Consider the following 22,907-nt stretch of genomic DNA (forward strand, 5'->3'; position numbering starts at 1 on the left):
AAGCACTACCATAGAACCATAGAAAATTACAGCTCCGAAACAGGCCTTTTGGCCCTTCTTGTCTGTGCCGAACTATTTTTTTGCCTAGTCCCACTGACCTGCACTTGGACCATATCCCTCCACACCCCTCTCATCCATGAACGCGTCCAAGTTTTTCTTAAATGTTAAAAGTGACCCCGCATTTACCACTTTATCCGGCAGCTCATTCCACACTCCCACCACTCTCTGCGTGAAGAAGCCCCCCCTAATATTCCCTTTAAACTTTTCTCCTTTCACCCTTAACCCATGCCCTCTGGTTTTTTTCTCCCCTAGCCTCAGCGGAAAAAGCCTGCTTGCATTCACTCTATCTATATCCATCAAAATCTTATACACCTCTATCAAATCTCCCCTCATTCTTCTATGCTCCAGAGAATAAAGTCCCAACCTATTCAATCTCTCTCTAACTCAGCTTCTCAAGTCCCGGCAACATCCTTGTGAACCTTCTCTGCACTCTTTCAACCTTATTTACATCCTTCCTGTAACTAGGTGACCAAAACTGTACACAATACTGCAAATTCGGCCTCACCAATGCCTTATATAACCTTACCATAACACTCCAACTTTTATACTCGATACTCCGATTTATAAAGGCCAATGTACCAAAGGCACTCTTTACGACCCTATCCACCTGTGACGTCACTTTTAGGGAATTCTGTACCTGTATTCCCTGTTCAACTGCACTCTTCAGACTCCTACCATTTACCCTGTACGTTCTACTTTGGTTTGTCCTTCCAATGTGCAATATCTCACACTTGTCTGCGTTAAATTCCATTTGCCATTTTTCAGCCCATTTTTCTAGTTGGTCCAAATCCCTCTGCAAGCTTTGAAAACTTTCCTCACTGTCCACTACACCTCCAATCTTTGTATCATCAGCAAACTTGCTGATCTAATTTACCACATTATCATCCAGATCATTGATATAGATGACAAACAACAATGGACCCAACACCGATCCCTGCGGCACACCACTAGTCACAGGCCTCCACTCAGAGAAGCAATCCTCCACAACCACTCTCTGGCTTCTTCCATTGAGCCAGTGTCTAATCCAATTTACTACCTCCCCATGTATACCTGGCGACTGAACCTTCCTAACTAACCTCCCATGAGGGACCTTGTCAAAGGCCTTGCTGAAATCCAGGTAGACAACATCCACTGCCTTCCCTTCATCCACTTTCCTGGTAACCTCCTCGAAAAACTCTAATAGATTGGTCAAACATGACCTACCACGCACAAAGCCATGTTGACTCTCCCTAATAAGTCCCTGTCTATCCAAATATTTGTAGATCCTATCCCTTATCACACCTTCCAATAACTTGCCCACCACCGACGTCAAAAGTACTGGCCTATAATTTCCCGGATTTCTTTTGGAACCTTTTTTAAACAACGGAACAACATGAGCCACCCTCCAATCATCTGGCACCTCCCCCGTGAATACTGACATTTTAAATATGTCTGCCAGGGCCCCTGCATGTTCAACACTAGCTTCCCTCAAGGTCCGTGGGAATACCCTGTCCGGTCCTGGGGATTTATCCACTCTGATTTGCTGTTTGCCCTATTTCCGTAGACTCCATGCCCGTTTCCTCAGTAAATACGGATGCAAAAAAACCATTTAGTATCTCCCCCATCTCTTTTGGTTCCATACACAGTCTACCACTCTGGTCTTCAAGAGGACCAATTTTATCCCTCACTATCCTTTTGCTCCTAAAATACCTATAGAAGCTCTTTGGATTTTCCTTCACTCTGTCTGCCAAAGCAACCTCATGTCTTCTTTTAGCCCTCCTGATTTCCCTCTTAAGTAGCTTCTTGCACTTTTTATACTCCTCGAGCATCTGATCTGTTCCTTGCTGCCTGTACATTTCATACAACTCTCTCTTCCTCTTAATCAGTGTTACAATCTCCCTCGAGAACCAAGGTTCCTTATTCCTATTTACTTTGCCTTTAATCCTGACAGGAACATACAAACTCTGCACTCTCAAAATTTCTCCTTTGAAGGCCTCCCACTTTCCATTTACATCCTTACCAGAGAACAGCCTGTGCCAATCCACATTTCCCAGATCCCTTCTCATTTCATCAAATTTGGCCTTTTTCCAGTTCAGAACTTCAACCCGAGGACCAGATCTATCCTTATCCACGATCAGGTTGAAACTAATGGCATTATGATCACTGGATCCAAAGTGTTCCCTCACACTCACATCCATCACCTGCCCTAACTCATTTCCCAATAGGAGATCCAATATCGCATCCTCTCTAGTTGGCACCTCTATATACTGATGTAGAAAATTCTCCTGAACACATTTTACAAACTCTACCCCATCTAAACCTTTAACAGTATGCGAGTCCCAATCTATATGTGGAAAATTAAAATCCCCTACTATCACAACTTTGTGTTTCTTGCAGTTGTCAGCTATCTCTCCGCTGATTTGCTCCTCCAATTCTCGCTGACTATTGGGTGGTCTATAATACAAGCCCATTAATGTGGTCATACCTTTCTTGTTTATCAGCTCCACCCATAGGGCCTCTGTAGACAAGCTCCCTAATCTATCCTGCCTGAGTACTGCTGTAACGTTTTCCCTGACCAACAATGCCACCCCCCCACCTTTTATAGAACATAGAACAGTACAGCACAGAACAGGCCCTTCGGCCCACGATGTTGTGCCGAGCTTTATCTGAAACCATGATCAAGCTATCCCACTCCCTAGCATCCTGGTGTGCTCCATGTGCCTATCCAATAACCGCTTAAATGTTCCTAAAGTGTCTGACTCCACTATCACTGCAGGCAGTCCATTCCACACCCCAACCACTCTCTGCGTAAAGAACCTACCTCTGATATCCGTCCTGTATCTCCCACCACGAACCCTATAGTTATGCCCCCTTGTAATAGCTCCATCCACCCGAGGAAATAGTCTTTGAACGTTCACTCTATCTATCCCCTTCATCATTTTATACACCTCTATTAAGTCTCCCCTCAGCCTCCTCCGCTCCAGAGAGAACAGCCCTAGCTCCCTCAACCTTTCCTCATATGACCTACCCTCCAAACCAGGCAGCATCCTGGTAAATCTCCTCTGCACTCTTTCCAGCGCTTCCACATCCTTCTTATAGTGAGGTGACCAGAACTGCACACAATATTCCAAATGTGGTCTCACCAAGGTCCTGTACAGTTGCAGCATAACCCCACGGCTCTTAAACTCCAACCCCCTGTTAATAAAAGCTAACACACTATAGGCCTTCTTCACAGCTCTATCCACTTGAGTGGCAACCTTTAGAGATCTGTGGATATGGACCCCAAGATCTCTCTGTTTCTCCACAGTCTTCAGAACCCTACCTTTGACCCTGTAATCCACATTTAAATTTGTCCTACCAAAATGAATCAACTCACATTTATCAGGGTTAAACTCCATTTGCCATTTTTCAGCCCAGCTTTGCATCCTATCTATGTCTCTTTGCAGCCTACAACAGCCCTCCACCTCATCCACTACTCCACCAATCTTGGTGTCATCAGCAAATTTACTGATCCACCCTTTTATCCCTCTGCCTCTACATTTAAGATACACTGCTGAACTCTAGAAATAGTTGCAAAATCTATGGAACAAATATGAAAACTGTCCTACATTGGCACAAGGAATGATTCTGCAAGAAATCATACCTGTGGTAGTGATTTAACGCCACATGCTGTCAAATGAAAGGGGATAGTAGCTTGTGATAATGAGCAATTTGGAGATAAAAGTCCTGTCTTGTTTCCCTTTCTCACTACAAAGCTGTGGCTGGTTAAAAACACTTCACATTCTTTAATATGGTTGCATTTATAGTGACACTTCTGTTTTGCTGGTAATTCTTAGCAGATTCCTCAAGGCAGAAAGCAGTTGCATTGTTAATAGTCCTGAGGCTATGTGGAACTGGTACTAACTTTAGGTTGCCAAATCCATCTGATCCATCTGTGTTTGTTGTGATATATTTTAATAACGCACAATTTACAAACCTGACTTGCATATTCTAAACCAATGTTCAATCTATTATTTTTGAGTGGAGCACATGGGTGATTTGCTTAAGTGTACAGTTCCTTCATTTCTTTGCTTGCCCACACTTGTAGGGTGTTTTTAAAGGGGCCAACTTATGTTCGGCTAGTTCAGGAATTTTGTGAGCATGGCCACAGAGCTTAGTCCTTGATGTCATTTGGACTCTCTGTGGAACACAGGGTGCCCAATCATGGGGGACAACACCTCACCATCCTGTAGGCAGGCCATTAGGGTACACTTGGAGGTTTGTCCATGTGGCATGATTCTCACATGGCTGGTAGGATACAGAGGCGGGAATTTTACCATTTTGAGTCCAAGTGCCGAATCCGGGAGTCAAATAGATCCGCGCCTGGAATCCTCTTTCCAGCGCGCCCATATGCGTTTTGCCGGCTCCGGTCCGATTCGCGCTGTGGGCGGGGCTTAGCGCTGGCGGACTGATCGGAGCTCTGAACTGCGCATGCGCAGTTCGAAAAAAATCTGACCGTGCCCGGGCGCGAAAAAAAAGAAGCAGAAAGCGGAGAGAGCGGCTCTCTGACACAGACCATCTGGGGGATGGGGGTGGGTGGGAGAAGGAGGGGGGTGTGATGTATCATCCTCTGGGGGGGGTTCCGCTGCCAGTCTGCGGCTGATCCCCCCCTCCCCACCGGAGGAACGATTCCCTCCACCGGAGTGGCCGCATACTTCAAACACCAAGACTGTCATCATTCACCTCAGCGTTCAGCTGGTCAACTGGGTGAACTTGAACAAGCAGTGGGAATTATCAATGTAAAGCTGCTTCAGCAGTGCAAAAAAAACACACCATTCTCGCCGGGGTACCAAGAGACAACTCAGATCCAAATGAATAACTCAAGATTATTTATCCTTCTATTTACTCCTTCGGGACGAACATGGCTCGTATCACAAATCTACTTGGTCTTTGGCATTTACCCTGGTCATTTCATTCTGCATCAGTGCCCTGAACAGATGGTGCAAAGAAAGTGTGGCACTGTTGCGTTCCACTGAGGTGAATGATGACAGTCTTGGTGTTTGAAGTATGCGGCCACCCCGGCAGAGGGAATTGTTCCTCCGGTGGGGAGGAGGGATCGGCCGCAGACTGGCAGCGGAACCCTCCCCCTACCAGAGGATGACCTGGGTCAGAGAGCCGTTGGAGGCTCTGAGCCCGCTCTTCGGAAGCTGCAGCAACGACTTCAGCTTTTATTTTGCAGGTCGCTTACAGCGAGGATGCGGATCGGACCCGAAGACGGTAAAGTGGGATTTGGCGGTAGAGTTGGGCACGTGCTTCATTAAGTCGATTTAAATGCATGCAAATGCATTTAAATCGTCGGGCCGCCCGATTCAGGCGCGGGCCAGACCCATGCCCGAATCGGGTGCCGGTAAAGCCGCGATCTGCTCGGATTCGGGTGCAGATCGCATTAAAGGTCCAACATCCAACTTTACCGCGATTTGGGCGCGAAGTTTTGGTAAAATCGGGCCCAGAGTGGAGAACCCGATGCCGTCCCAACTCCCCCTGATCAAATCAGGGGTGGAGAAGGTCAAGTTTAATATTGTACCTGCAGACTCAGGGGATAGGGTGTCCCTCTTGATCTGGCACCCAGAACCCCACAGAGGCCCTGCTGACAATAAAGGCTGTTGCCACTGAAAGCCCCCCACACCCAATCAACATAACTCTCCCATGGGGTCTTCCCTACTGGCCCCATGAGTCCGCCGCACTTAACTCTCCTCAAGTGCTGCTCGTGGCCTCAAAGGCCTCCTGCAGTCCCAGTGGTTTTCTTAGGACTGAAGAGCTGTCAGCCCTTTGACCAACATCACAATGGTGGGATCCTCCTTTCTAAAGGCTGGTGAACCCCAATGGCAGGCAGAATTGGGAGTCCTGTCAGAGCCCCCTGAAATGGCCATACAGGGGTTACCACCAGTTTTCTGGCCGATGGATGGGATCTTTACTGTTGTCATTAAATTTAGTCCATAAATTGTAAAGCTTTAAATAAATTTTGACTTGTTGGATCACTTTAAGATGTGCTTTTAAGTTAATGGTCCCAATGAAATAGATATCTTCAAAACAAATAGTCAAGTTTTAGAATAATAAAGCCATAAATTTATAGGGAAGGAGAAGCACAGAGAGCTTGGTGGGGCAGCAACATGAAAACAAGAAAAAGCCACTTAGACCCTCAAGTCTGTTTCATGCTATTCAGTGAGCTAATGGTTGACCTGCTGTATAGCTGGAGGAGGTAAGGAGTGGCTAGGCCATGGATTGATTTTAAAACCAGGTTGGGAGTTTCAAAGAACAAACAAAGAACAAAGAAACTTGCAGCACAGGAACAGGCCCTTCGGCCCTCCAAGCCTGCACCGACCATGCTGTCCAACTCAACTAAAACCCCATACCCTTCCGGGGACCATATCCCTCCATTCCCATCCTATTCATGTATTTGTCAAGGCGCCCCTTAAAAGTCACTATTGTATCCGCTTCCACTACCTCCCCTGGCAGCAAGTTCCAGGCACTCACCACCCTCCGTGTAAAAAATCTGCCTTGTACATCTCCTTTAAACCTTGCCTCTTGCACCTTAAACCTATGCCCCCTAGTAATTGACTTCCATTTTGGGGAAAAGGCCTCTGGCTATCCATTTTGTCCATGCATCTCATAATCTTGTAGACTCAGGTCGCCCCTCAACCTCTGTCGTTCTAGTGAGAACAAACCAAGTTTCTTCAACCTCTCCTCATGGCTCATGCCCTCCGTACCAGGCAACATCCTGGTAAATCTTTTCTGTACCCTCTCCAAAGCCTCATAATCATACTCAAGCTGTTGCCAGATGGGATTCAGTATAGGTCAGCAAACACATGGGTGTTGGAGTTTGGCCTGAGTTAGGATGTGGGCAGCTAAATGAGTTCCAGCTTATGGCGGTTACAAGGGAAGGCTAACCAAGAGAACATTGGAATTGTTGAGTCTAGAAATAAGGATGGATTGGATGGGGGCGAGCTGAGGCAGACGTAGAGTCGGGGATTTTTCAGATGTGGAAGTGGCCTGTCTTGGTGAAGGTGCAAATGTGGGATTGGAAGCTCATCTCTGGGTCAAATGGCACGTCAAGATTGTGAACAGTCTGTTTCAGTCTAAGCATGGGAAGATAGTGTTGATGGGTAAGGTGCGGCACAAGGACTGTCGTTTTAGTATTTAGTTGGGAGAAACTTCTGCCTATCCACTACAGAATGTCAGACAAGCCACGTATAAAACCAGGGCTAGTCGAGAGGTTGAGAGGGATGGTGCTGAGATAGAGCTGGGTTTTGTTTGCCTATATATGGAATCTGACATTGTGTTTCAAATGCTGATGCTGAGGAGATAGTATGCAGATGACATAGCAAAGGGCCAAGGGTAGATCCCTGAGGGATTTCAGAGGTAACAGTACAAGAATAGAAACAAAAGTTATTGCAGATGATCTCTTGCTGTGATATTAATAAGAATGGAATCAGACATGGGCAGTCATGTTCAGCTGAATGACAGAAAAGACGTTTTGGAGGAGGATGGTGCAGTCCATTCCCTCAAAGGCTGCATACAGGTTGAAAAGGATAATGAAGGATAGTCTACCATATTCGCAGTCACAGGATGTCTTTTGACATCTTGAGGGCTTTTTCAGCATTTGATGGGTAGAAACCTGTTTGGAGGAATCTAGACATGCGGTTGCAGGAAAGATGAGCATTTGGGAGACAGGAAACTTGTGCAAGGACATTGGTGAGGAAAGGGAGGTTGGAGAAAGGGACAATAGTTTACAAGGATAGAGCAGTCAAGTCTTCTATTTTCTGAGAGGGAAGTGATCAGTGTTACTTTCAAGCTGTGTGGTCACGCACCAACCTGAAACTTGCATGCAGGCTATGTACAATTTGACCCCTTTAAACTATAGCATATACACAACTGCACAAAACAGTTTAAGTGTCAGTGCACTTCATTAATCCATCTGGGAACCAGAAAGCAAAATTAGAGGATTGTTGGTGGTAATAACAGATTTGAAGGTGAGGAGGAAATACTTGAGGTTGAGGGACCATTAATAATATAAGCTAGCATGCGGGCAAGAAGAGAAGTTTAGTGGTCAGCAGTCTGTAAAGAAATAGGGCCGAAAGTAGAAGGTGAGTCAGATGAACAAGATGAGCTGAGAGGGGGCTTTCTGGAGGATGGCTAAGAAATGAGAGGAAGATACAAGTTTCGGGCAAGGGGAAACCTGAGAGAAGATTTGACTTGAGCTAAGGGAAGGGTGGGAAAAGGCAGAGGCAGCTTTGAGTCTGGTCTCAACCTTAGTGATAAAGAAGTTAGAGAGCTTAACACATTTTGGAGGTGAAGGGGCAGAGGAGAAGGATTTAAGAAGACAGGTTATCATGGAGAAGAGAAGTTGTGGGTTATCTTTGCATTCCTGGTGATTCTGGAACAGTCAGCAGCTTTAGCAGAAGAGAGCAGGACCTGATTGAGCTTTACGTGGTCCAGCCAGATCTGAGGGTGAATGACTAAACACCGTAGAATCAGAAATTGTCCACCATAAACATTTAAGTTTATGTCCCTTGGACTTGAACAAGCAGAGTTGAGGCCTCTACTGAGGGAAAGACCAGGGTAAGAGAGTGTAATCAGTTTAATGGGAACAAGGATATCAAAGGTGGAGGTAAAGCTACGATTGCACACAATGCTAGCTGCAGAAATGTGAAGGACTATATGGTTAGGAGTTTGAAAGTGCTGTTGTAAATATCTTGAGGGTGAGTTTTTCCGGAATGCAAGGCAGGGGAGGGAGGACACTCAGAAGGAAGATGGGTGGGTGAGCAATTCTTGTGTGAAAATGTGCCATTTAAAATGACACCTTTTTGGCTGGTGAGGTGGAGGCCTGAAAGCAAACCTTCCTGTCTCTGGATAATCTACAAATGAAGTTTTGAACCAATGATTTCAACCTTGATGCAGCTGTTAAGTATTTTGGCAGCTACTATGTTGATTATTGTGGCTATTGCAAATGGTTCGGTAAAGGATACCTTATGAATATAGATGCATAAATTAGACTGGGAGTCAAAGGAAGTTCTTAGCATTTTTTAAAATCAGTTGGCAAGGTTGAAAGACTTCAGGCTTTACTGTTGATATTATAAAATTAACGAACCACATTACTTCTGATAAGCTTGGAAAATGGGTCTCATTTGTATCTGAAGCAGCATTGTGTTATAATAGAACCCCTGTGGCATTCCTAATATCTAAGAACAGAAAGGATTGAGTCAAATAAACATAGTGAATAAAACTAAGCCTGCAAAATTATTTATCAGACAGAAAATAGTACCCAAAGGGATTGAGAGGCTACAATTCTTTTAGAAAAATCTTAATACCATGGGGCTTGCATTTTCTTTTACAGATATTTTCCTGTTGCTGACGTTGGTAACTGTAATTTCTTTCTTTACTCATGAGAATTTGACAGAGATTTTGATACTTAGGATTGATCTAATGTGGACATTTTGGGGAAGTAGGAACATCAGAATTTGCATTCTTCTCTTAGCACTCCTGAATCTGAGGTTTCCATGCTAGGATTTTCCTTTTTACGGACTAAGTTGGATCTCTGTTGGGAGAGAATTCCACAATTTTGACCCAGCAATGATGAAGGAACGGCAGTATATTTCTGAGCCAGGATGGTGAGAAACTTGGAGATGATGGTATTCTAATGCATGTCCTTCCAGGTGCTGGAAGTAATTGCTTTTGGAAGAGCTTCCAAAGATACTTTGACAAGTTGCTGCAGTGTATCTTGCAGATCAGGCTTGTCCAACCACAGCATGTGGGTTGGATTGTGGACCCAGAAGCCATTCTATGTGGCCGCCAGAGCCACTATTCAAAATGACGGTTTGAAGGGTAAGTTTGCTGGGAGAGAAGCAGTCTCTGATTGGCGAATCATGGAACACAGATGGTGGTGAATATGTTGAGTGCTAAGAGAGAAGGTGGTATTGGGGCCCAGGGGGAGAGAGGCTGCGAAACCTGGAGGTTGGGAAGAGACTGGCTGCCAACCCTGGTGAGGGGGAGACAAAGACACTCGCTGTCAGGGTATGTTTGAGAGAGAGCATGAGAGAAAGAGAGAGTGTGTGTCTGACCTTCTCATACTCCAATGGGAACCAATTTTTAAATTATGAAGTTATTGCTCCGACGTTGCTCTATTTCTGCTCAGCAAGTTGTTTCTCTTCGTCATACTTAACTTTTTTTGAAATTCATGTTTAATGATATGCTAACTGTATCCTTCTGAAATTTGCTCCTTTGGTCCCATTTCTGACAAAAAAATGGAAATGTACACACGTTTGCGCACACGTACATTGGATTGGTCTGTGATAGATGGTAGTATGCTTGCATGTAGTGGAGGGAGTGAGTACTCAAAGTGGTGGCTGAGTGGCAGTCAAGGAAGCTACTTTTTCCTGGATGATGTCAAGCATTTTGAGTGTTATTGGCGCTGCACCCATCCAGGCAAGTGGAGAGTTTTCCATCACATTCCTGACCTGTGCTTTTTGATGGTCGTAGATAGGTTTTGGGGAGACGGGAAGTGAATTACTTGCAGCAAAATTGTTAGCCTTTGCTCTTGTAGCCATAGTATTTATGTGGTTGGTCTACTTAAGTTCCTGGTCAGTGGTGACCCCAGGATATTGATAGGGATTCAATGATGGTAATGATGTTGAATGTCATGCGGAGGTGGTCAGACTTTCCCTTGTTGATAGATTATCCTTTCCTGCACTTGTGGTATACAAATGTTACTTGCCACTTTTCAGCTCAAGCCTGAATGTTGTCCAAGTTTTGCTGCATACGGGCATGGACTGCTTTGTTATCTGAAGAACTGCAGATGGAATTCTGGCCATGCCTTCATCTGCCTAGCTCTGGAATTCCATGTCAAAGTCTATCTGCCTCTTTTATCCTTACTCCTTAAATCCACTTCATTGACCAAATATTTGGTGGTCGTGTCCTAATTTTTCTTTGTGTGACTATAATGTCTCCATGAGGCGCCTTGGAACATTTTAGTATGGTAAAGATACTATATAAATGCACGTAGTTTTCCTTGTTATTGGAACTGAAGACTTTGCAATCAGCAGTGACATCCTGATTTCTGACCTTCTGATGGTCATTGACCGAACAGCTGAAGATGAACTGAATTTAAGTTCCCCAACTGCCACAATGAGATTTGAAATTGTTCCTCAGGATCATTCATCCAGGCCTCTCATCCAGTAATATAACCACTATGCTACTATACACTATTTGGAAGCTCATTCCTTAATAAAATAACAGCAATAGAAAGAAAATAAATTTCAGTTGATAATGTACTTTTCATAGCTTGGCAGGGAAAAACAAATGAACATTATTTTTCTTCTTTGAAACAATTTATAATAACACATGTTTTTAATGTGCCTGACAAGGTAGCCTGAAAAGCTTAAATGGTAATGATATAGTCTACTTTTGAAATTCCATCATTACTGTCTTAGTAACAGTGAGATTAAAGAGGGAGGAAAGCATAGGAAACTGGCAACTTCTTGGAATAATAACGAAGAATGGTTTACTTGAAGTATTTCTCATTTCAAAAAAATAAAGTGAGGCTCTGGTGGTACCAATTAATTTGATGACAGCATTGTGACAACATCTATTATTTGGGAGTGAGAATAAAGCTTACCTGTTTGACATGAAAATGTCAGATTGGTGATGGTGCTTACAATTTTTGTGCTTGAACAGCCAGTTGACAGTGTATGAAAGTAAAATGTTTATTTCTGAGTTGCCACTAAAATGTAATTTGTGTTCTTTACAATAATCATATCTTACAGCTCCAGAGAGGTCATTCGAGCTATCATGCCTGTGCCAGCTCTTTGAAAGAGCTAATTCCATCACCGTTAGTATGACCTCGAAGATGTTCATGTTGACAAATCAATCAATATAGCTAATTGAGACTATCCAAAACTTGTCAACACCTTTAATCTCCTGTGAAACTTAGATTTGATCATTTATAATTCCATGTTAATGTAGTGAAATGAAAAACATCTTACATATATCAAGATTTAGTCGCTTTTTAATTATTCTTTGGACATGCATGCATATTAGTGAAGTGCATTTAATTTTTCAAGCTACTGATTGTTTGATATATTTCCCTTAATATTTAGTGACTTACTCCCTTTTTCAAGATAAGAAAACTTTCTGTCAGGGATTTTTTTTATCATGCAGAGCAGTTTCACTGTCAGTTTGTAAACTTCATATTTCAGATAAGTTATCTAACATTTTTTTTAAAATGTCACCATTGATGCTTATTCCCACCATACTATCTTTGTCATCTGCTAATGGTTACTGTTCCTGCTCATTGAGCAACCAGTGTTATTCTGCAATACTATCAACACATTTGTATCTCAACTGACTGAATGATTCAACTGAATGTGAAGAAAGTAGGTTTTGGAAGGCTCACAAAATTATACGTAAGAATAAAAGAATGTAGTAAAAAATATGAATATTTAAGTTTTTTAAAAGAAATGGTTATTGGCCACGAAACAACAACCTTTCACAATTGGACTCTTAATTCAAACTCAGTGAAGGAGAAAACACATTGCATAATCTTAATCTACTTCCTAATAGTGAAGAGTCCATAACTCAAAATAGCATGCAATTTACCATAGATTATCAAACTCAAAACGGGAAACAGAAGTTGGAGTTGAAAAGCATTGATAGGAAAGTTTAGTCTTTTTTTATACTCCATCTGATCAAGAGTGTTTGGAGTGACATGCATGCATTGTTGGAGGTGGTGGCGCAGTGTTATTGTTGCTGAGCTAGTAATCCAGAGACTCGGGGTCATGCTGTGGGGACATGGGTTCGAATCTCACCACAGCAGGGGTAGAATTTGAAATCAATTAATGATGACCATGAAATGATTGATTGCCATAAAAACCCCATCTGGTTCACGAACGTCTTTCAGGGAAGGAAACCTGTCATCCTTGCCTGGCCTACGTGGGATTCCAGACCCACAGTAATATGATTTACTTTTAAATGCTCTCTGAAATTATCTAGCAAGTTATATCCAACTGCTCGGAAGATGACAAAAAGGAATGAAACTAGAGGAACTACCCAGCATTGACCTAGGCATTGGAAATGACAATGGCAAACCCGGCCCTGTTGACCCTGCAAAGTCCTTTTCCTGGGGGGGGGCTTGTGCCAAGATAACTGTCTCACCAACTAGTCAAGCAGTAGCCTGACATAATCCTTGTCACAGAATCTTACAGATAATGTCCCAGACGGCACCATCACCATTCCTAGGCATGTCCTGTCCCACTGGCAGGACAGACCCAGTGAGGTGGTGGTACTGTGGTATACAGTCAGGAGGGAGTTACCCTGGGCGTACTCAATATCAACTCTGGACCCCATGTCGTCTCATGGCACCAGGCCAAGCATGGGCAAGGGAACCTCCTACTGATTGTCACATACCATCTGCCGTCAGTCGATGAATCAGTACTCATTCATGTTGAATACCATTTGGAGAAAGCACTGAGGGTGGCAACGGTGCAGAATGTGCTCTGGGTGGGGGACTTGAATGTCCACCAGTGAGTGGTTTGGTAGTATTCCTCACACCGAGCTAGCAGTCTGGATTCAAAGAGAAATAGAATGGATCTTCAGTGAGGTGCGGGAAACCGACAAGAAGGGAAAACATACTTGACCTCAACCTGCCTGCTGCAGATCCATCTGTCCATGCCAGTGTTGGTAGGAATGCCCACCACATAGTCCTTATGGAGACAAGGTCCTGTCTTCACATTGGAAGTGTCTCACAAGATAGAAATTGTCCTCAATGTGCCAAATAGGGTAGACCTTGGACACATATAGCAACTCAAGTGCGGGCATCCATGAAGCACTGTGGGCCATCAGCAGCAGCACAATTGTATACAACCACAATCTGTAACTTCATGCCTGGTACATCTCCCACTCTGCCATTAGCACTAAGCTAGGGGGTCAACCCTGGTCCAATGAAGATTTAGGAGGGCATGCCAGAAGCAACACCAAGCACATCTAAAAATTAGGTGTCAACCTTGTGAAGCTACAACACAGGGCTACTTGCATGCCAAACAGCACAAACAACAAATAATAGAACTAAGCAATTCCATAACCAACGGATCAGATCTAAGCTCTGCAGTCCTGCCACATCCAATCATGAATGGCAGTGGACAGTTAAACTGGAAAAGGAGGCTTCACAAAGGTCAATGTTCAGCTAGAAGTGCCGAGTGGATGACTGATTTCCGCTTCGTCTGGGGATCCCCAGCATCACAGATGTCAGTCTTCTTCCAATTTGATTCACTCAATGTGACAGCAAGGAATGGCTTAAGACATTGGACACTGTACAGGCATACCTGGACAATTTTCCACATTATCAGGTAGACGCCAGTGTTGTAGTAGTACTTGTTCAGCATGCAGTAGCCTGTGTTATAGCTTCACCAGGTTGATACCTTGTTTTTAGAAATGCCTGGTGCCTCTTCTGTCATGTCCTTCTACACTCATCATTGAATCAAGATTGATCTGTTATCTTGGTGTTTTAGATAGAGTGGGGGATATGCTGGGCCATAGGTTACAAGAATCTACGGGCCCTGACAATATTCTGGCAATAGTCTTGAAGACTTGTGCTCCAGAATTTGCCATAGCCCTAGCCAAGCTATTCAATACAACTATAACACCAGCATCTGCCCAGCAAATTGTAAAACGGTCCAGCTTTGTCTTTTACACAATTAATAGGAAAAATACAATCTGGGCAATTGCTGCCCCACCAGTCTACTCTTAATCATCAGTTAATTGATGGAAGGGCTCATCATTACAGCCATGGTTCAAACATAGAACTGAATTATGGAGGTGAGAGTGACTGCTCGTGACATCAAGGCAGCATTTGACTGGCATCAAGGAGTCCTAGAAAAACTAAATCAATGGGAATTGACGGAGTGGGGAGGGGAATCCCTGGCACAAAAGATGGTTGTGGTGCTTGGAGGTCAATCATCTCATTGCCATTCATCAGCTTGTGCCACACAGGTGCCAGGCAATGACCATCTTCAACAAGAAAGAATCTAACCATCGCCCCTTTTGACAGACAATACCATTACCATCGCTGAATCCCCCATTATCAACATCCTGAGGGTTACCATTTACCAGAAACTGAGTTGGACTAGCCATGTAAGTACTGTGGCTACAAGAGCAAGTCAGAGGCTAGGAATCCTGCTGTGAGTATCTCACCACCTGACTCCCCAAAGCTGCCCACCATTTACAAGGCACAAGTCAGGAGTACTCTATACTTGCCCGGATGAGTCCAACAACATGCGAGAAAATCAGCACCATCCAGGATTTGTCCCCTTCCATAAGCATTCACTCCCTCCACCACTGATGAACAGTGGCAGCAAAATACACGATAGGAACTCACCAAGGCTCCTTCGGCAGCAGCTTCCTAGCCCACGACCGCTACCATCTAGAACAGCGGTCTCCAAACTCCGATCCGGATGAGGCTAGATGAGGCCCGCGGGCCGTAGTTTGGAGACCCCTGATCTAGAAGGACAAAGGCAGAACACCATCACCTGGAGGTTCCCCTTCAAGTCACTCACCATCTTAACTTGGAAATATATCACCATTCCTTCACTCACTGGGTCAAAATCCTGGAACTCCATCTCTCACAGCACTGTGGGTGTACCTACAGCACATGGACTGCAGCAGTGCAAAAAGGCAGCTCACCACCTCAAGGGCAACTAGAGATTGGCAATAAATGCTGGCCTAGCCAATGATGCTCACATCCATAAATCTATTATAAAAAGGACAAAAATTCATAATTAAAAATAAGGGTTTTTATAAGAGAGTAGAGTTACTGAAAATCTGTAGTTGCAATCACATTTTCAGATCTTGTCATTTGTATGTTTTAGCATAGATCCCATTGGAATCAGTACAGTTCAGCATAAAGGCACATCATTGCAATGTGGCATGTTGCTTGTGCCACTTCAAGTGCATCTCCAACTTATCGTTGTGGAAGGGGAGTGGGGTGGATCCCACACTCTATTTTTCCTGCTGAATATTGTATGCCTTGACTCACTTGGTGCTACTGGCCTCTATGAACATATAGCAGCATCCAATGGAAAAAATGATTGGGAACTCCCAACATAGAGTTTTTCTAGTTTTGCCCCTTGTTGTCAGTTGCCATGTAATGGATTAGAGTTACTGGAGCTGAAGATCCTGTAATTCTCAACCCCACTGGTTTGTTCCTACAGTGCATAAGACATAGACAAATTGCTGGAAATGGCAGCCATCTAGTGCAGCTAGGTATTCACTGTTTTCTGGGAGTTTCTGTCAGCTTTCTGCTGGAGTTCTTGTGGAACTTTTCTGAAAGACATGACAAATTTAAACTCTGTGATGTTTCTCTTTTGTGTGATAAAGTTGGTATTATGATTTTTTAGAAATAAAATCTAAATTTATGCAGGGTTTAGCATCTCAGGCCATCCTTATAGTATGCAGTTTGCTCCTTATATTTTCCACAGTGTGCGCTTTTACTTGCTCAGATCTGAGGTAAGTTAATACTGAGAAATCAGGGCACTTTATTCAGTTCACTTTATTTCAGCTCACTGGCTTTATTCCATGCCTTTGTATCATAAGCTTTGGAAAGTGGAAGAATAATACACAGAATTTAAAGAGCTTTTTAAAAATATACAGTGCTTGATGTTTGTTAAATTGATTTGTTGAACTTTTGCCCATCAACAATTCTGTAACTAAAGAATTTAAGATATTTCAGTTTTCTGAACATGGGTAAACTCCACTTGAAACTGGAAAAAATAAATAATGTAAGAGCTACATATTGACTCTGGAGAGATTATTTCTAAACTAGTTAATGTTTTATTAATGGATTTTTGGTGCTGCCAAATTTTTTTTTAATACTTTTCCAATTCAATCAAATCAAATCCAGAGTCTCAACAAGTTGAGACATTTCAGATCCAGGCTGACAAGACAGGGCGAGCGACCAAACCACCCTGTCCTGGGCCTGATCTACATGAGCCAAGCTGATTGGAGAAGGGGGAGGTTCCTCCTCCAAGACTTGAGCTCATTTGCATCTTAGCCAAAAGGCCGAGATGCCGCTTTAAAAAATTGCTTCATATGAAACATATGAAGCTTCAGTGTAACCTAATGACCTCAACCAAGTGCGGCCGACCATGGGCTGCCGACCATACTACACTTGATCTTAGCCAAAAGGCCGAGAAGCGATATTCTGTGACTAAAGAATTTAAGATATTTCAGTTTTCTGAACATGGGTAAACTCCACTTGAAACTGGAAAAAAATAAATAATGTAAGAGCTACATATTGACTCTGGAGAGATTATTTCTAAACTAGTTAATGTTTTATTAATGGATTTTTGGTGCTGCCAAATGTGTCAGTCAGACAGACTCGAGCACTTCAGCACCTGACAAAAAACCAAGAGGACAACTGTTGTATTACCATAGGTTATACTCATTTAGATAATGCTGTTTGTACAATATGGGCTGAGCAAACAGCCGATTATCGATGAGGCTGAGTGATAAAACAAGAAAATCTGGTTTTATGTAGTCTACCTACACAAAAGGAAACACAAGTTACAACTGGTTGAGACCCTTATTGGATTATATATTGAACTATCGGGACTGGTTTGAAACCAATGCAGAACAGCGACAGCTGACAGCAATTGGGCTGTATATTTGGGTACATTCAGATGGTAAGATACTAGTTATGCATTTTTGCTAGTGTTCTGCTATCAAAGACTAGATGACATTCATATTGTTGGTGAAGAACCAAGAGTGTAGTAATGTCTTTACTGACCATAGAAAGCTGGAGTGTTCTGAATGAAATTTTTCAGCTGTGAAATTCAAAAGATTGGCTTCAAGCTTATTGCAGTTGTACTGAAAATGCATGATAAAACATTCTGGTTCACTAATGTTCTTTAGGGAAGGAAATCTGTCATCCTTACTTGGTCTGGCCCACATGTTATTCCAGAGTCACAGCCATGTGGTTGACTCTCAACTGCTACAGGGCAACTCAGGGTGGGCAATAAATGCTGGCATGCCAATGACGCCCATGTCCCATGAATGAATAAAAAAAAATTACTATGTCCCTTGTTTTTGATCAAGTTTTCTTACATTACATGTGCTTGCGATAAAGCTGGACATGGGTAGAGATGCAATTCATTAGTCATCAAAAGTATTCATTACCTTCAAAGCGTCACTCTCACCTTGCAGTTTCCCTCTTTGCGAATTCCCCTATCTCCCTTTGCAGCCACCCCTCACCAATTTGCAGTCCCCTTTCCCTTTTCAGCCTCCCTTTCCCCCTTTGCAGTTCCCCTTCCCACTTTGCAGACCCTTTTTCCCTCTTTTCAGCCCTCATTTCCCTCTTTTCAGTCCTTCATTTTCTCCCTTTGCAGCCCTTCTTTCCCCCCTTTGTAGCCCTTTTCCTCCTTTGGAGCCTTCCTTTTGCCCCCTTTGCAGCCTTGCCTTTGTGCCCTTTGCAGCCCTTCATTTCCCCCCTTGGCATGTCTTATTTTCCCTCCTTTGCAGTTCATATTTTCCCCCCTTTCAGTCCTTTTCCCCCATTTGCACTTCTTCTTTTCCCCCTTTGCCGCCCTTTTCCTGTTGCAACTCCCCACCCTCCTTTTTGCAACCCTCTTCTCTATTTACAGGCTCCTTTTCCCCTTTTGCAGCCTCTCTCTCTTCCCTTGCAGCCCTTCTCACAAATGAGCACATGGGGGCAGAATTCTTCTAAAAATTTCAGTGTCATAATGGTGAGGGTAATGGATTAATCTAACCTACGCCGGTGTCTCAAGCGTGTCCAACACTGCAATCCTTCCACATTCAGTCATTTTTTTGGGGTGTTCAGAGTTTTGCAGCGGTGGGAGGGAGGGACTTAGTCCTCATTTTCCAAGGGTGCCCCGATCTCTCGGAATGCATTGGGAGACCCCTCCCTCACCCCATGGACATTGGGATACCCCCTCCTCCACGCGGCAACATGCTCCCCCAGCCCCTTCACCAAAGGGTCACCGACATTGGGGCCCTCCGGATGGGTCCCACTGCCCGACTCCTGACATGCCCCCATCAGGAAGCTGACATGCCCACCAGTAGGACTGCCTTCACAATCGAACCCTGCTTGAGCCCACCCGCCCCCCTGTCCGCCGCCACGGCATAGCCTCCCTGACATGGCCCCCACTCAGGCATTGCCCCCTCAGGACTGGCATTCTAGCAGTGCCCAACAGGCATCGCCAGGCTGTCTGGCCACTGCCAAGATGCCTGGTGGCCAATACTGGGTACCTTTGGTGTTCCAGTTGGGCACCTTTAGTTGCCCAAGGGCAGTTGAGCGTCAACCACATTGCTGTGGCTCAGGAGTCACATGTAGGCCAGACCAGGTAAGGACAGCAGATTTCCTTAGCTGAAGGACATTAGTGAACCAGATGGGTTTTTCCGCCAATCGACAATGCTTTCATGGTGATCAGTAGATTCTTAATTCCAGATATTTTTTATTGACTTTAAATATCAGCCGCTGCCGTGGGGGAGGATTTGAACCCGGTTTCCCAGAAAATTAGCTGAGCTTCTGAATTAATAGTCAAGTGATAATACCACTAGGCCATCACTTCCCCATTTGAACAGGCAATGCATATTTGAATGCTACTTTAAATATGTTAATTGGACTCTGACCGTTTCTGGGCGTGATCCGATTTGCGCCCTTAGGAAGGGGTGAGGAGAATCGCAAACTGTTTGCGCTGGGTAAAAGACGGATTTTTAGGCCCACATGCTATTTTCCTGGACTGGTGTAGTCTACCAATGGCATAGCAAAGTCCGTGTATCACCCCTATGAAGTCTGTGGAATGTCTTGCATGTAAAATGATGCTGTAGTTTTCTGGTATGGTACTTAGGTGAATTAAATGGGCCAAACAGTGCTCTTCTCTTGCTCAAAAGTGTTATTAAGTCATTAAACTCAAATGGATCTACTAAGCTCATTTCTTGATATTTTGCATATTGAAATTGCAGCGCCAGAAATAGAATACATACTTTCTGTCAGCTTGCTGGTTGTGGTTTAAAAAAAAAACCAAATAGAGCACATAAGGACACCAAACCCAAATTCCTTAGGCAGCAATTCAATCATAATCTCATATTATATAACACATTTCTGGCATTTGGAATCTGGAATGCAAACAAATTTACAATTGTGTGGGAGCCAAGGACTGTTGAAAGTGATGTTCTAATGCCAAACAGCTTGGGCATGAACTGAGGCTTGTTGTCGTTCACTTTTGGAACAGTCAGTTTCGCAGCCATCCTAGTTTCAAAACTGCTGTGTGATCAGGTGTCTGAAATAATGGCAGCCCCTCGTTGCAATCATGGTTGAATAAATTGCTTTTCATGAAGAAGCCATTTATCATTCTTAAAATAATACGTGGAATCATTCCATTTTATGTTTAGTGATGTGTAAATAGTTTCTGATGCAGAAGGGCGTGCTGATCTTGGCAACTCATTTCACTGAATTGCTTGATTGATGATGTACAGTTTTGTTTTGTGGGAACCCCCGAAGACACTAATTTTGATTTCATTTTTAGTGTACCATGATCAAATAGATTTTCAATAATTAAAGGTTTTTTTAAATTGAACTCAGCAAGCTTTAGAAGCTGGTGACTGAGACATAAAAATAGGTTGTTCTTATCAGCTCTCCCATTAGCTCAGTGGATAAAACAGCGGGCTTATTTTTCCGTTTTGAACCTAGGTATGTTGGCTGCTGGTTCCACGGCATGTTTCCCGCTGATTGGAATGGCAGGAAGTTGCATCCAATTCCATGTTTGGAAGCTCATTAATAATGCACAGGTGAGCACCCCTCCAAATCACCTGGCAGATCAGCAATTGATTTGTCAGCTCTGCCATTACCCAACATGGTCGATAGTTTGGCCGGCATATTTAAATGCCACCATAGCACACACATCTCTCTCTAGCCTAGATGTTTCCAGGACACCTACAGACGTGTCACAAAGGGAGACTACCACTGAGTGGGATGGTGCTAAGAAATATGAGGGTTCATATGTGCATAATCACAAGGCTTTCATGGTGCATCAGTGTGTGGCGGACTGTGAGATGCTGCACAGGTTCCCTGTGGATCCGTAGAACAATCCACAAGCAAAGAAATTGAGCATGGCGGTCACCTTCAAGGCCACTGGCAGGGATAGCTGTCAACTCCGCAGAGTGCTACTACCTCCTTATGAAGAATGTGGCAGATGTGATCTACCAGAGCTCGGGACAAGCACAGACATGCACAGAATGTCTCTTATTCTTCTGTGAATAGCAGAGTTTTCTTCGGTATACCCTAGTTCTAGCGAGTTGCCTCTGTGCTTTGGGTCTATCCTCCTCATCCTCATACTCATGTTATGGCTCCCTTACACTCTGCATCTCTGACAGGGCCTCCTCCTGAATCTGCGCTTGTCGTCACCTGTCCCTTCTTCTCCTCCATTGTACTAGATCCCTTAAAAACCCAGCAATGAGCTCTGGATCCATAATTATTTTATCCTTCTCTCTGCAATAATAGGTTGAATGGATTAATGAATAACAGTTGAACATCTTGAAGTTCACAATCTTCAGCCAATAGCAAATGTTATGGTTTATAGTGGCTTATGTCCTCTAGTCTTGTCGTAGATGCAACTTAGCATCTGAGGCATTAACAGATACATCAGACACAAGAGGGCATCCCTGAGACTTGACATCTGAATTGCACAGTGGTTGGAAAAGGTCTGAATGACTTGTGCAACATGACCTAGCTCAACGTGCCAATCTCAAATCTGGCATACTAATTAACAATAAGTTGCTCATTGACTGCCCTTTGGCCTGTTATGAATGTCAATTCTGGAAATCACGTGGAAGTCTTTCATTGAGGGTATGCCATATAGACAGCATCTGTGCCTCCTTAATCGTTGCCTACATTCACAAATTTCACTTCTGGTGTTTCATTGTTGAAATGCAGTGACTGTGATAAGCCAGTGACTCCTACATTTCCCTATTACAGCATGAAAGAATGCATGGGTTCAAATGGCTGGCTTCTCGAGATCTTTTTCTCAGCGCTGCTCCATTTTAATGTTGTGGCACCAACAAGTTATCGGGTGCCCCTACCAAGGGCTCCTTAGTCCAGCAGTAAGCTCCTCCCACACTGCCTCAAACCCCTCCTGTCTAGATTCACTTCTACTTTTGATTTGGAACTCCCCCGCCAGTAGTTTGAGAGTGTCAAATGATGGTTCTTTGCTATTACTTCAAGAACAGTTTTGATGCTCCCTCTCTCATGATCCAGAAATTTACATGGAACCCTCACGATGTTAAGATAGAGCTTCCTCCTGTTATTTTCCAATGTCCCATAGTAATACTGGAGCCCACTGTTGTTGTTGCTATCATCGGCAATCTTGTCTAACCCCTCTGAGCATCATGTGGACCTCCATCCTCCCCATCTAGAGGCTATAGAGGAGACCAGGACCCTCTGGCTGCCCCCACCTCATGAAAGCTTCATATCCTCCAAACCCCCCCCCCCCCCCCAAATACAGGTGGAAGATGCCTCCAATGACTGTTAGCATCCCATCTTCAGCCCAGTGTAGAGACGACCAAACCCAGAGACAGCAACTGACTATGCCCTGCACGCCAACCTGTGTGTTATCCCAATGGAGCACACAGCCCATGCTCCTTCCTGGAGTGGGAGTACAATGTGTATGCTATGCTTAGCCCTGTAGGAAAGCCCGTTACACCTGTCTCAACCTGTTTTACTCTCAGCTGTGAAATCCACAGAACCCAAGGAGTGTCTCCACTCTCTGACTCCGACTTGCTAACCGCAGACCAAGAACTTCGGCCTTCAATGAGTTTCCCTTTGACCTCAG

The 22,907-nt window shown here is 44.0% G+C and overlaps 1 protein-coding gene and 1 pseudogene across 1 annotated transcript in view; one reads left to right on the plus strand and one right to left on the minus strand.

Moving 5' to 3' along the window:
- LOC144479859 (protein Aster-B-like) overlaps positions 1 to 22,907 on the plus strand; it is a 669,932-nt gene that overhangs the window by 267,671 nt on the left and 379,354 nt on the right. The gene's annotated exons all lie outside the window — the stretch shown is intronic.
- Positions 17,055 to 17,260, minus strand: LOC144480095 (U2 spliceosomal RNA; annotated as a pseudogene).

Source organism: Mustelus asterias, chromosome 27 (genome assembly GCF_964213995.1).
Source record: "Mustelus asterias chromosome 27, sMusAst1.hap1.1, whole genome shotgun sequence".
Taxonomy (NCBI): domain Eukaryota; kingdom Metazoa; phylum Chordata; class Chondrichthyes; order Carcharhiniformes; family Triakidae; genus Mustelus; species Mustelus asterias.